This window comes from Aquarana catesbeiana, linkage group LG12 (genome assembly GCF_042186555.1).
Source record: "Aquarana catesbeiana isolate 2022-GZ linkage group LG12, ASM4218655v1, whole genome shotgun sequence".
Lineage (NCBI taxonomy): Eukaryota > Metazoa > Chordata > Amphibia > Anura > Ranidae > Aquarana > Aquarana catesbeiana.
In genome coordinates, this window is record NC_133335.1 from 3,015,278 (window position 1) to 3,030,728 (window position 15,451).

Here is a 15,451-nt window from a genome sequence, read left to right on the forward strand (position 1 = left end):
TCCCTTCCACACCCTCATCGTCCCTTCCACACCCTCATCGTCCCTTCTATTCCCTCATCGTCCCTTCTATTCCCTCATCGTCCCTTCTTTACCCTCATCGTCCCTTCTATACCCTCATCGTCCATTCTATTCCCTCATCGTCCCTTCTATTCCCTCATCGTCCCTTCTATTCCCTCATCGTCCCTTCTATACCCTCATTGTCCCTTCTATACCCTCATTGTCCCTTCTATACCCTCATCGTCCCTTCTATTCCCTCATCGTCCCTTCTATTCCCTCATCGTCCCTTCTATTCCCTCATCGTCCCTTCTATACCCTCATCGTCCCTTCTTTACCCTCATCGTCCCTTCTTTACCCTCATCGTCCCTTCTATACCCTCATCGTCCATTCTATACCCTCATCGTCCCTTCTATTCCCTCATCGTCCCTTCTATTCATCCCTTCTATACCCTCATCGTCCCTTCTATACCCTCATCGTCCCTTCTATACCCTCATCGTCCCTTCTATTCCCTCATCGTCCCTTCTATACCCTCATCGTCCCTTCTATACCCTCATCGTCCCTTCTATTCCCTCATCGTCCCTTCTATACCCTCATCGTCCCTTCTATTCCCTCATCGTCCCTTCTATTCATCCCTTCTATACCCTCATCGTCCCTTCTATACCCTCATCGTCCCTTCTATTCCCTCATCGTCCCTTCTATTCCCTCATCGTCCCTTCTATACCCTCATCGTCCCTTCTATACCCTCATTGTCCCTTCTATTCCCTCATTGTCCCTTCTATTCCCTCATCGTCCCTTCTATTCATCCCTTCTATACCCTCATCGTCCCTTCTATTCATCCCTTCTATACCCTCATCGTCCCTTCTATACCCTCATAGTCTCTTCTATACCCTCATCGTCCCTTCTATTCATCCCTTCTATACCCATTGTCCCTTCTATACCCTCATCATCCCTTCTATACCCTCGTCGTGCCTTCTATGCCGTCATCGTCCATTCTATTCATCCCTTCTATACCGTCATCATCCCTTCTATTCATCCCTTCTATACCCTCATTGTCCCTTCTATACCCTCATTGTCCCTTCTATACCCTCATCATCCCTTCTATACCCTCGTCGTGCCTTCTATACCCTCATCGTCCCTTCTATACACTCATCGTCCCTTCTATACCCTCATTGTCCCTTCTATACCCTCATTGTCCCTTCTATACCCTCATTGTCCCTTCTATACCCTCATTGTCCCTTCTATACCCTCATCATCCCTTCTATACCCTCGTCGTGCCTTCTATACCCTCATCGTCCCTTCTATACACTCATCGTCCCTTCTATACCCTCATTGTCCCTTCTATACCCTCATTGTCCCTTCTATACCCTCATTGTCCCTTCTATACCCTCATTGTCCCTTCTATACCCTCATCATCCCTTCTATACCCTCATCGTCCCTTCTATACCCTCATCGTCCCTTCTATACCCTCATCGTCCCTTCTATTCATCCCTTCTATACCTTCATTGTCCCTTCTATACCCTCATCGTCCCTTCTATACCCTCATCGTCCCTTCTATTCCCTCATCGTCCCTTCTATACCCTCATCGTCCCTTCTATACCCTCATCGTCCCTTCTATTCATCCCTTCTATACCCTCATCATCCCTTCTATTCATCCCTTCTATACCCTCATCGTCCCTTCTATACCCTCATCGTCCCTTCCATACCCTCATCGTCCCTTCCATACCCTCATCGTCCCTTCCATACCCTCATCGTCCCTTCCATACCCTCATCGTCCCTTCCATACCCTCATCGTCCCTTCCATACCCTCATCGTCCCTTCCATACCCTCATCGTCCCTTCCATACCCTCATCGTCCCTTCCATACCCTCATCGTCCCTTCCACACCCTAATCGTCCCTTCCACACCTTCATCGTCCCTTCCACAACCTCACCGTCCCTTCCATACCCTCACCGTCCCTTCTATACCCTCACCGTCCCTTCTATACCCTCACCGTCCCTTCTATACCCTCATCGTCCCTTCTATACCCTCATCGTCCCTTCTATACCCTCATCGTCCCTTCTATTCATCCCTTCTATACCCTCATCGTCCCTTCTATACCCTCATCGTCCCTTCTATACCCTCTTCGTCCCTTCTATTCATCCCTTCTATACCTTCATTGTCCCTTCTATACCCTCATCGTCCCTTATATACCCTCATCGTCCCTTCTATTCCCTCATCGTCCCTTCTATGCCCTCATCGTCCCTTCTATACCCTCATCGTCCCTTCCATACCCTCATCGTCCCTTCCATACCCTCATCGTCCCTTCCACACCCTAATCGTCCCTTCCACACCTTCATCGTCCCTTCCACAACCTCACCGTCCCTTCCACACCCTCACCGTCCCTTCTATACCCTCACCGTCCTTTCTATACCCTCATCGTCCCTTCTATACCCTCATCGTCCCTTCTATACCCTCATTGTCCCTTCTATACCCTCATTGTCCCTTCTATACCCTCATCGTCCCTTCTATACCCTCATCGTCCCTTCTATACCCTCATCGTCCCTTCTATACCCTCATCGTCCCTTCTATTCATCCCTTCTATACCTTCATCGTCCCTTCTATACCCTCATCGTCCCTTCCATACCCTCATCGTCCCTTCTATATGCCCTCATTGTCCCTTCTATACCCTCATTGTCCCTTCTATACCCTCATTGTCCCTTCTATACCCTCATCGTCCCTTCTATTCCCTCATCGTCCCTTCTATACCCTCATCGTCCCTTCTATACCCTCATCGACCCTTCTATTCATCCCTTCTATACCTTCATCGTCCCTTCTATACCCTCATCGTCCCTTCCATACCCTCATCGTCCCTTCTATATGCCCTCATTATCCCTTCTATACCCTCATTGTCCCTTCTATACCCTCATTGTCCCTTCTATACCCTCATTGTCCCTTCTATACCCTCATAGTCTCTTCTATACCCTCATAGTCCCTTCTATTCATCCCTTCTATACCCATTGTCCCTTCTATACCCTCATCATCCCTTCTATACCCTCATCGTCCCTTCTAAGCCGTCATCGTCCATTCTATTCATCCCTTCTATACCGCCATCGTCCCTTCTGTACCGCCATCGTCCCTTCTATATCGCCATTGTCCCTTCTACACCCTCATCGTCCCTTCTATTCCCTCATCGTCCCTTCTATACTCTCATCGCCCCTTCTATACTCTCATCGCCCCTTCTATACTCTCATCGCCCCTTCTATACCCTCATCACCCCTTCTATACCCTCATCGCCCCTTCTATACCCTCATTGTCCCTTCTATTCATCCCTTCTGTACCGCCATCGTTCCTTCTATATCGCCATCGTCCCTTCTATACCCTCATTGTCCCTTCTATACCCTCATGGTCCCTTCTATACCCTCATGGTCCCTTCTATACCCTCATTGTCCCTTCTATTCATCCCTTCTATACCATCATCATCCCTTCTATTCATCCCTTCTATACCACCATCGTCCCTTCTATACCGTCATCATCCCTTTTATGCCGTAATCATCACTTCTATGCCATTTTTGTCCCTTTTATGCCATCATCGTCCCTTCTATGCTGTCATCGTCCCTTCTATGCGGTTATTGTCCCTTATATGTCGTTATTGTCCCTTCTATGCCATTATTGTCCCTTCTATGTCGTTATTGTCCCTTCTATGCTGTTATTGTCCCTTATATGACATTATCGTCCCTGCTATGCTGTCATCGTCCCATCTATGGCGTCATTATTGATTATTATTATACAGGATTTATATGGCGCATCAGAGGGCCCTGCTCATTGGAGCTTACAATCTAGAGGGGAGGATGAAGTGGAAACAAAAGGTAATAACTGTGGGAGATGAGCTGATGAAGAAAATGAAAATACAATTGTTAGGTGTGGGTAGGGTAGGCTTCTCTGAAGAGAAGGGTTTTCAGGGACCGTCTATAAGCTAATAGAGTAGGAGATAAGCAACAGATTGGGGTAGGGCATTCCATAGGATTGGAGAGGCTTTGAAAAAGTCTAGGAGGTGACGAGGGAGCTAGAGAGCAGGAGGTCTTGAGAAGAACGAAGAGAACGAGTAGGTTGGTATTTAGAGACTAGGCTAGTGATGTAGCTGGGGGTTAAATTGTGGACGGCTTTGTAAGTAGTTGTTAGTATTTTGAATTTAATTTGTTGGGTGAGCGGAAGCCAGTGGAGCGATTGACAGAGAGGAGTAGCAGACACAGAGCGATTGGTAAGGTGGATGAGTCTTGCAGCGGCATTCATGATGGATTGAAGAGGTGATAGACTATGTAGAGATAAGCCAATGAGAAGGGAGTTGCAGTAGTCGTGGTGAGAGATGACCAGCGAGTGAATTAAGAGCTTTGTTGTGCAATTGGTTAGAAAGGGGCGTATTTTGGAGATGTTGCGGAGGTTGAGGCGGTAAGATTTGGACAGTGATTGGACAAGGGACTTAAAGGAGAGTTCCGAGTCCAGGAATACACCTAGAACCTTGGCATGTGAGGATGGGGTTCTAGTTTTGCCATCGATTTTGATAGAGAGATCAGGGGAGGAAGAATTATAAGTTGGGTTTTGGATAGATTGAGTTTGAGGAAGTGGTGTGACATCCATACTTATATATCTGATAGTAAATTAATGATACGTGAGGAGACAGAGGGAGTGGGCTGAGGGGTAGAGAAATAGATTTGGGTGTCGTCAGCGTAGAGGTGGTGTTGGAAGTTATGGGAGGCTATCAGCTGACCCAGGGAGGAGGTGTAGATTGAAAATAGGAGGTCCAAGAACAGAACTTTGGGAGACCCCAACAGAGAAAGGAAGAGGTGAGGAGGAAGTAGAGTTGTAAGAAACGCTAAAGGTGCGGTTGGATAAGTAGAAAGAGATCCAGCGAAGAGTACAGTCGCGAAGACCAAAGGCGTGGAGTTTTTTGAGGAGGAGGGGGTGGTCAACCCTATCGAAGGCAGCAGAGAGGTCCAGGAGTAGGAGTACCGAATAGTGTCCATTGGTTTTGGCCGTTAGTAGATCGTTTGTTAGTTTTAGGACAGCAGTTTCTGTGGAGTGTTGAGGACGAAATCCAAACTGAAGGGGATCAAGAAGGCTATTATCAGCAAGGTGGATGCTCAGTCAGTTGTAGACCAGACGTTCAAGGAGTTTGGATAAAAAGGGGAGAACGGAGATGGGGCATAGGTTGTTAAGATTGGATGGGTCCAGTTAGGGCTTTTTAAGTATGGGGCTGACAAGTGCATGTTGTAGAGAGTTGGGGAAGATGCCAGAGAGGGAGAAGTTGAAGATGTGGGTTAGAATAGAGCCAGAGGGTGAACGTAGCATTTGCGAGGGAACAGGATCCAGAGGGCAGGTGGTAAGCTGGACGTTAGCAAGTAGTTTAGCAACGTCATCGTCCCATCTATGCCATCATCATCCCTTCTGTACGGTCATCGTCCCATCTATGCCGTCATCGTCCCATTTATGCCGCCATCGCCCCTTCTGTACGGTCATCGTCCCATTTATGCCGCCATCGCCCCTTCTGTACGGTCATCGTCCCATCTATGCCGTCATCGCCCCTTCTGTACGGTCATCGTCCCATCTATGCCGTCATCGCCCCTTCTGTACGGTCATCGTCCCATCTATGCCATCATCATCCCTTCTGTACGGTCATCGTCCCATCTATGCCGTCATCGCCCCTTCTGTACGGTCATCGTCCCATCTATGCCGTCATTGCCCCTTCTGTACGGTCATCATCCCATCTATGCCGTCATCGCCCCTTCTGTACGGTCATCGTCCCATCTATGCCGTCATCGCCCCTTCAGTACGGTCATCGTCCCATCTATGCCGTCATCGCCCCTTCTGTACGGTCATCGTCCCATCTATGCCATCATCGCCCCTTCTGTACGGTCATCGTCCCATCTATGCCGTCATCGCCCCTTCTGTACGGTCATCGTCCCATCTATGCCATCATCGCCCCTTCTGTACGGTCATCGTCCCATCTATGCCGTCATCATCCCTTCTGTACGGTCATCGTCCCATCTATGCCGTCATCGCCCCTTCTGTACGGTCATCGTCCCATCTATGCCATCATCGCCCCTTCTGTACGGTCATCGTCCCATCTATGCCGTCATCATCCCTTCTGTACGGTCATCGTCCCATCTATGCCGTCATCGCCCCTTCTGTACGGTCATCGTCCCATCTATGCCGTCATCCTCCCTTCTGTACGGTCATCGTCCCATCTATGCCGTCATCGCCCCTTCTGTACGGTCATTGTCCCATCTATGCCATCATCGCCCCTTCTGTACGGTCATCGTCCCATCTATGCCGTCATCATCCCTTCTGTACGGTCATCGTCCCATCTATGCCGTCATTGTCCCTTCTGTACGGTCATCGTCCCATCTATGCCGTCATCGCCCCTTCTGTACGGTCATCGTCCCATCTATGCCGTCATCGCCCCTTCTGTACGGTCATCGTCCCATCTATGCCGTCATCGCCCCTTCTGTACGGTCATTGTCCCATCTATGCCGTCATCGCCCCTTCTGTACGGTCATCGTCCCATCTATGCCGTCATTGTCCCTTCTGTACGGTCATCGTCCCATCTATGCCGTCATCGCCCCTTCTGTACGGTCATCGTCCCATCTATGCCGTCATCGCCCCTTCTGTACGGTCATCGTCCCATCTATGCCGTCATCGCCCCTTCTGTATGGTCATCGTCCCATCTATGCCGTCATCGTCCCATTTATGCCGCCATCGCCCCTTCTGTACGGTCATCGTCCCATTTATGCCGCCATCGCCCCTTCTGTACGGTCATCGTCCCATCTATGCCGTCATCGCCCCTTCTGTACGGTCATCGTCCCATCTATGCCATCATCGTCCCATCTATGCCGTCATCGTCCCATCTATGCCACCATCGCCCCCTTCTGTACGGTCATCGTCCCATCTATGCCATCATCGTCCCATCTATGCCGTCATCGTCCCATCTATGCCACCATCGCCCCTTCTGTACGGTCATCGTCCCATCTATGCCATCATCGCCCCTTCTGTACGGTCATCGTCCCATCTATGCCGTCATCGCCCCTTCTGTACGGTCATCGTCCCATCTATGCCGTCATCGCCCCTTCTGTACGGTCATCGTCCCATCTATGCCGTCATTGCCCCTTCTGTACGGTCATCGTCCCATCTATGCCATCATCGCCCCTTCTGTACGGTCATCGTCCCATCTATGCCGTCATCGCCCCTTCTGTACGGTCATCGTCCCATCTATGCCGTCATCGCCCCTTCTGTACGGTCATCGTCCCATCTATGCCGTCATTGCCCCTTCTGTACGGTCATCATCCCATCTATGCCGTCATTGCCCCTTCTGTACGGTCATCATCCCATCTATGCCGTCATTGTCCTCTCTGTACCACTCTTGTCCCTTCTATACTGTTATCATCCCTTCTATTCCATTCTCGCCCCTTCTATTCCGTCATTGTCACTTCTATTCCGTCATTGTCACTTCTATGCTGTCATCGTCTTTTATATGCCATTATTGTCCCTTCTATGCTGTTATCATCCCTTCTATTCCGCTCTTGTCCATTCTGTAAGGTTATCGTCCTTTCTATATCGTTATTGCCACCTATTTACCATCATCTTCCCTTTTATATCATTATCATCCCTTCTATTCCGTTCTCGCCCCTTCTATTTCGTCATTGTCACTTCTATGCTGTCATCGTCTATGCCATTATCATCCCTTCTATATCGTTATCATCCCTTCTATACCATTATCACCACCTATTTACTGTTATTGTCATTATTATGATCTCTTTTATACCATTACTGTCACATATATACTGTTATTGTTACTCCATTATGGTCACTAAAATAACATTGTCTCTCTTAGTCATTTATATATTAGTAACTCTATTGTCAGTGAGGGGATTGGCAGAGACAGATGGAGGACAGTGAATGGAGGCCAGTAGAGGGATTGGTAGAGAGGGGTGGAGGACACTGAATGGAAGCTAGTGAAGGGATTGGTAGAGAGGGGTGGAGGACACTGAATGGAGACCAGTGGAGGGATTGGTAGAGAGGGGTGGAGGACACTGAATGGAGACCAGTGGAGGGATTGGTAGAGAGGGGTGGAGGACACTGAATGGAGATCAGTGGAGGGATTGGTAGAGAGAGGAGGAGGACACTGAATGGAGGCCAGTGGAGGGATTGGTAGAGAGGGGTGGAGGACACTGAATGGAGACCAGTGGAGGGATTGGTAGAGAGGGGTGGAGGACACTGAATGGAGGCCAGTGGAGGGATTGGTAGAGAGGGGTGGAGGACACTGAATGGAGGCCAGTGGAGGGATTGGCAGAGAGGGGTGGAGGACACTGAATGGAGGCCAGTGGAGGGATTGATAGAGAGGGGTGGAGGACACTGAATGGAGACCAGTGGAGGGATTGGTAGAGAGGGGTGGAGGACACTGAATGGAAGCTAGTGAAGGGATTGGTAGAGAGGGGTGGAGGACACTGAATGGAAACCAGTGGAGGGATTGGTAGAGAGGGGTGGAGCACACTGAATGGAAGCTAGTGAAGGGATTGGTAGAGAGAGGTGGAGGACACTGAATGGAAGCTAGTGAAGGGATTGGTAGAGAGGGGTGGAGGACACTAAGTAGAGTCCAGTGGAGGGATTGGCAGAGAAAGGTGGAGGACACTGAGTGGAGGCCAGTGAAGGGATTGGTAGAGAGGGCTGGAGGACACAGAATGGAGGCCAGTGAAGGGATTGGTAGAGAGGGGTGGAGGACACTGAATGGAGGCCAGTGGAGGGATTGGTAGAGAGGGCTGGAGGACACAGAATGGAGGACAGTGGAGGGATTGGTAGAGAGGGGTGGAGAATACTGAATGAAGTCCAGTGGAGGGATTGGTAGAGAGGGGTGGAGGACACGGAATGGAGGCCAGTGGTGGGACTGGCAGAGACGGAGGAAGGACAGTGAATGGAGACCAGTAGAGGGATTGGCGGAGAGGGGTGGAGGACACTGAATGGAGACCAGTAGAGGGACTAGCAGAGATGGATGGAGGACACTGAGGGGAGGTCAGTGGTGGGACTGGCAGAGACTAATGGAGGACAGTGAGCGGTTGGTAAGGTAGAGGAGACTGGCAGCATTCATAATAGACTGAATGGAGGATAGTCTATATCGAGGTAGGACAAGATGAGGGAGTTGTATAGTTGAGGTGAGAGATAACCAGGGAATGAATTATGGGGCGAGTGTTGGAAATGTTAGGTGGAGGTGAAGGCACCAAGATTTGTACAGTGATTGAATTGGGGATTGAAGGAGAGATCAGAGCCCAGGATTACATGTGTGGAGGGGCTGATAGTTGTGATATAGAATTTGGATCGTGTGCTGGGACGATTGATGTCAGGATTTATGTATTTCAGGTACTTATATAGTGTCATCAATTTACACATATATTGTACAGTCACACCAGTCCCTCCCCACAAGTACCTAACTCACATACACATACTAGGGCTAATTCAGACAGGAGTCAATTAACCCCCCAGCATGTCTTTGGAGTGTGGGAGGAAACCGGAGTACCCGGAGGAAACCCACACAGGCACAGGGAGAACATGCAAACTCCAGGCAGTTAGTGCCATGGTTGGGATTCGAACCGACAGCCCTAGTTCTGCCAAGCGGAAGCGCTAACCCAAAAAATTCAGTCCCTGAATGACAGAACCTTGTTTTACTCTTCATTTATGGATAATGGTGTGCACTCTGTGCTGTGACCATCCTGTCCACTAGATGGCGCTCTGCTCCTGCTGATCTCTGTGGCTCTGCTACATATTTGGTGATTGGTGATTATTGGTCTCTATAGTCAGTGACACCCCCCCCCCCCCCGTCACTATATAACAGCCCCCCTTTCAGGTCTAATCGGTGGTTGTTTCAAGTATATATAAACCCAAACAATGAACTTCTCTTATTTGCTCCCTTATGGTCTTGAAATATAACACTTAAAACATTATATTTTATCTCTTTCGACAAATATATATATAAAAAAATCCCATCAGAAATCTTGTGAATTGATGAATTCCTGTGCTTGTTATTCTCGGCTCTCTCTCTGTGGACTACAGAACACCTCCCTCCTGTCACATTGAGGTGAGGATAGGGGGAGTATATAGAGACTGGGTGTCCCATTGGAAGGTTCCCCCATTATCTCATCTTCTGGGGACAACGCTGAAAAATTAGGAGTTCTCATCAATTTCTTCCTATGTGATGATGGTCACCAGTACAAACAGAGGGGTGAATCTCTCCAGTGGGGAGCAATAATAATGTGACGGGGGAGGGGGGGGGGTCTAACCCTTCCACACTCCATCTAGAACAAAAAAATAATACATTATTAACCTCTTCAGATCCAGAAGGTTTTACCCCCTTCATGACCAGGCCATCTTTAGCTATTCAGTGCTGCGCTACTTTAACTGGTAATTGCGCAGTCATACAACACTGTACCCAAATGTCATTTATATCATTTTATTCACACAAATAGGGCTTTTTTCTTGGTGGTATTTGATCACCACTGAGATTTTTAACTTTTTTTTTTTGCAATATAAACAAAAAAGACTGAATTTTGAAAAAAAAACTCAATATTTTTTACTTTCTGTTATAAAACATAAAACATATCTGATCAAATCAAATTTCTTCATAAAGTTCATGAAAATTTTGAAAAAAAAAAAAACAAGTTTTTCTTAGTTTGTTGTACAATTTTGCAAATAAATAATCTTTCTTCATATATTTAGGCCAAAATGTGTTCTGCTCCATTTCTGTGGTGAAAATAATCAAAATCTGTGGATATTATTTATTCTGTAGGAAAGTTATAGAGACCACAAACTATGAGATATAAATCTGACAATCCACCAATCCTGATGTACTGATCTCATTCTAGAGGGGCCTGAAAACACCAGAACAGTACAAATACCCCCCCCAGTACAAATACCCCCCAAATCACCCCTCAGTACAAATACCCCCCAAATCACCCCCCAGTACAAATACCCCCCAAATCACCCCCCAGTACAAACACCCCCCAAATCACCCCCCAGTACAAATACCCCCCAAATCACCCCTCAGTACAAATACTCCCAAAATCACCCCCCAGTACAAACACCCCCCAAATCACCCCCCAGTACAAACACCCCCCAAATCACCCCCCAGTACAAATACCCCCCAAATCACCCCCCATACAAATACTCCCAAAATCACCCCCCCAGTACAAACACCCCCCAAATCACCCCCCAGTACAAACACCCCCCAAATCACCCCCCAGTACAAATACCCCCCAAATCACCCCCCAGTACAAATACTCCCAAAATCACCCCCCCAGTACAAACACCCCCCAAATCACCCCCCCCCCCCAGTACAAATACCCCCCAAATCACCCCCCAGTACAAATACCCCCAAATCACCCCCCCAGTACAAATACCCCCAAATCACCCCCCAGTACAAATACCCCCAAATCACCCCCCAGTACAAATACTCCCAAAATCACCCCCCAGTACAAACACCCCCCAAATCACCCCCCAGTACAAACACCCCCCAAATCACCCCCCAGTACAAACACCCCCCAAATCACCCCCCAGTACAAATACTCCCCAAATCACTCCCCAGTACAAATACCCCCCAAATCACCCCCCATACAAATATCCCCCAAATCACCCCCCCCAGTACAAATACCCCCCAAATCACCCCCCCCAGTACAAATACCCCACCCATCACCCCCCAGTACAAATACCCCCCAAATCACCCCCCAGTACAAATACCCCCCAAATCACCCCCCCCAGTACAAATACCCCCCAAATCACCCCCCCCAGTACAAATACCCCCCAAATCACCCCCCAGTACAAATACCCCCCAAATCACCTTCCCAGTACAAATACCCCCCAAATCACCTTCCCAGTACAAATACCCCCCAAATCACCCCCCCAGTACAAATACCCCCCAAATCACCCCCCAGTACAAATACCCCCCAAATCACCCCCCAGTACAAATACCCCCAAATCACCTTCCCAGTACAAATACCCCCCAAATCACCCCCCAGTACAAATACCCCCCAAATCACCTTCCCAGTACAAATACCCCCCAAATCACCCCCCCAGTACAAATACCCCCCAAATCACCCCCCAGTACAAATACCCCCCAAATCACCCCCCCCCCAGTACAAATACCCCCCAAATCACCCCCCAGTACAAATACCCCCCAAATCACCCCCCAGTACAAGTACTCCCCAAATCACCCCTTTTTTGGAAAGTAGACAGCCTGAGGCTCTTAGTAAGAGGCATGGCAAATTTTCAATTTTTTTTTGTAGTTTTTTTGTAAAATATTTTGGAAAATGAAGAAATTAAATAAAATATATGTATTTTTTCACAATTTAGTTTTTCTTTATATACTGTCACCAGTGCAGTACGGCGTCATCATATAGATGGTGTGGCGGTGATCAGGGACACTGACTGGTGACAGTATGTAAAAAAAAGAAATAAAAGTACATCAGTTTTTATTCAATTTTTTAAACCTTTTAAAAATAAATTAACTTTTTTTTTGTTTGTTTGTTTAATTATTATTATTTTTTTTACATCCTCTGAGAGGAGTTTATTGTCACCATAGTGACACTGTACTACTCTGGGGGGCTGATCAGGGTTTTTTTACACTGTTATTGCTTATATAGTGATGATCACTGTATAAGCAATAGCTGTACCATGTGATTAGCTTAGCCAATCACAGATGGTGCTAAGGCTGGCCCATACATTATACAATTTTCTAAAATTCCATTTCCTTTAGATTTACCTTCATCTATGTAGTGAAAGGGCCGGCCTGATTGCATGCATCATATTATATATTAAATATAAAGGAAAATTGTACAAGAAAATTGTGTGTGTATGTATGTATGTATATGTGTGTGTATGTGTATATGTATGTATGTGTATATATATATATATATATATATATATACAGTACCTCACAAAAGTAAGTACACCCCTCAGTGACATTTGTGTAAATCTTTTCTTCTATCTTTTCATGTGACAACACTGAAGAAATGACACTTGTCTACAATGTAAAGTAGTGAGTGTACAGCTTGTATAACAGTGTAAATTTACTGTCCCCTCAAAATAACTCAACACACAGCCATTAATGTCTAAACCGTTATTACCACCTATTTACCATCATTGTCCCTTCTATACCGTTATCATCCGTACACTCACTACTTTACATTGTAGCAAAGTGTAATTTCTTCAGTGTTGTCACATGAAAAGATAGATAGATAAAATATTTACAAAACCGTGAGGGGTGTACTAACTTTTGTGAGATACTGTGTATGTATATATGTATGACCACCCTTAGTGGTCATGAATGGGTTTCCCATTCATGAACAGCTTGCTTTTGATTGTGATCTGTGATTGGCTAAGGTAATCACATGGTACAGGTAGCCAGGTACCATGTGATTGCTTTGGGTCAATCACAGATCACAACAGTAAGCATGCTGTTCATGAATGGGAAGCCATTCATGACAGGTCGTTTACAATGGTCATATCGATCACATGATCCCAATTATAGCGGTCACAGGAGCGGCACGCTACTAAACTGTAGCAGGCTCAATCACATATATATATATATATATATATATATATATATACATATATACACACACGTGACTTAGCCTGCACGTGGCGGGACGGTAAGTTTTTAAAAGCTGAAATTGTGGTCTGTTGTTGAATCCGCAATGATGTCCCTGACCCGGTCACAACCTGCCAGTAGTCCAGTGTATCCGGATCCAGGATCTGGGGTGGTGGTACTTCTATATAAGAATGATCTCCCGGTGTTCTCCTCTCTGGAGTATATTTGATAAGTCGCAGAATTGTAGGATTTGATGTCTGTAGCCGGTGACACCGCCGGTTGGTGTCTGCACATTTCCACCAGAACCTGACGATCACAATCCGCTGTTCTTATGGCGGAGCGTCTTTGTGCGGTGACATGTTCCCTGACAGCTGCGTCTGAAGTGTCACATTTGCCGTGTGATTGTCCCCAGCGTCTGCGCCCGGACAGATTGTCACATACTGATGACACGTGTGTTCTCCACGCCTGCCTGCCAGTGCTGAAAAAGCCGTGGACAGCAGTGTGACATACTGCAATGATAATCCCATTTCCCTGCGTGTCTAGACCGAGCAAATGACTGGAAGACATCAGGTGACAACACCATCCAGAGGACATTGAGAGGAGGAATGTGGACAGTATGGAGTGAACTAATCACAGCATCCCTGAAGCTCTCCATAACATTACCTTTATATCAGGTGACCACACCATCCAGAGGACATTGAGAGGAGGAATGTGGACAGTATGGAGTGAATTAATCCCGGCATCCCTGAAGCTCTCCATAACATTACCTTTATATCAGGTGACCACACCATCCAGAGGACGATGTCAGGAGGAATGTGGACAGTATGGAGTGAATTAACCCGGCATCCCTGGAGCTCTCCATAACATTACCTTTATATCAGGTGACCACACCATCCAGAGGACATTGAGAGGAGGAATGTGGGCAGTATGGACTTAATTAATCCCGGCCTCCCTGAAGCTCTCCTTACCCTTCTTCGCTTCTTGGCCTTTTGGCTAAGATCATGTGTAGAATCTGTTCTTATCAGTCTCCAGGAGGTGGCGCTTGCTTCTGTCGATCTACGGCGAGGTGGTATCAGGGATGGCGGAGGCTATGCAAAACCCGCTGGTGTAAAGGTAACCTGGAGCGGTTCATAGCCGAAAGGGAAGCCTTCTGATGGGGATGGAGAACCACTGGGTCTGGCCAGAGGGTCGGGTCCCTGGCCTTCTGGCCTAGATTGGGGTAGCTCTAGCTCCAGTTAGTTTTCCGGGAGAGAACACTTACTCCTCCTTTAGGAAGGGGTGGAGTGGTTAGTATTTCCCGAATGTAATTAGGTAGGAGGGATGGGAGCGACGGTGAGGCCTGATGGTAAAGGGCTCTCACCAAGCTTCCAGGACTTCAGGCCTTCCTGGCTGGGTTGGGGCTGCTGTGGTCTGGGTTGGGGGTCAGGGTTGCACGAAAAGCCAGTGGTGAATGTGCCCCTGAAGTGGCAGTTCAGGGATGCCGTACAGTCGCAGTGTTTCGGCACTTGATTTATGGCACCATGGTCAGTTCAACATACCACACGTTTTTCGCACCTGCCTCTAGGGCCGAGCCTTTTGGCTAGGACCAGGGAAAATTTTTATTCCTAGCCGGAGGGCCAGCCATTGTATTACACAATGGTCACTTTTCACTCTCCCACCTTCCTTCTCCCTACTTTCTTTTTATTTATACCCGTGTTTGTCACTTTTTTTTGTATTTTTTTGTTTGATCTGTATACACTTTTGTCAAAGTGTAGGGTGTGGGTCCTCGGGCCTACTCTGAAAGTCTTGGGAGGGGGTGGACAAAGGCCTTCTGGCTTAGTTCGCCCTGTCTCACGGGGTCTCCCTTCAGGGG

General features: G+C 47.6%; 1 protein-coding gene and 1 pseudogene across 1 annotated transcript in view; both read left to right on the forward strand.

Moving 5' to 3' along the window:
* The window catches only part of LOC141114264 (centrosomal protein of 112 kDa-like), a gene marked incomplete at its 5' end in the record, with an annotated part of 269,004 nt that overhangs the window by 23,629 nt on the left and 229,924 nt on the right, over nt 1-15,451 (forward strand).
* LOC141114663 (U2 spliceosomal RNA) lies at nt 14,573-14,703 on the forward strand (annotated as a pseudogene).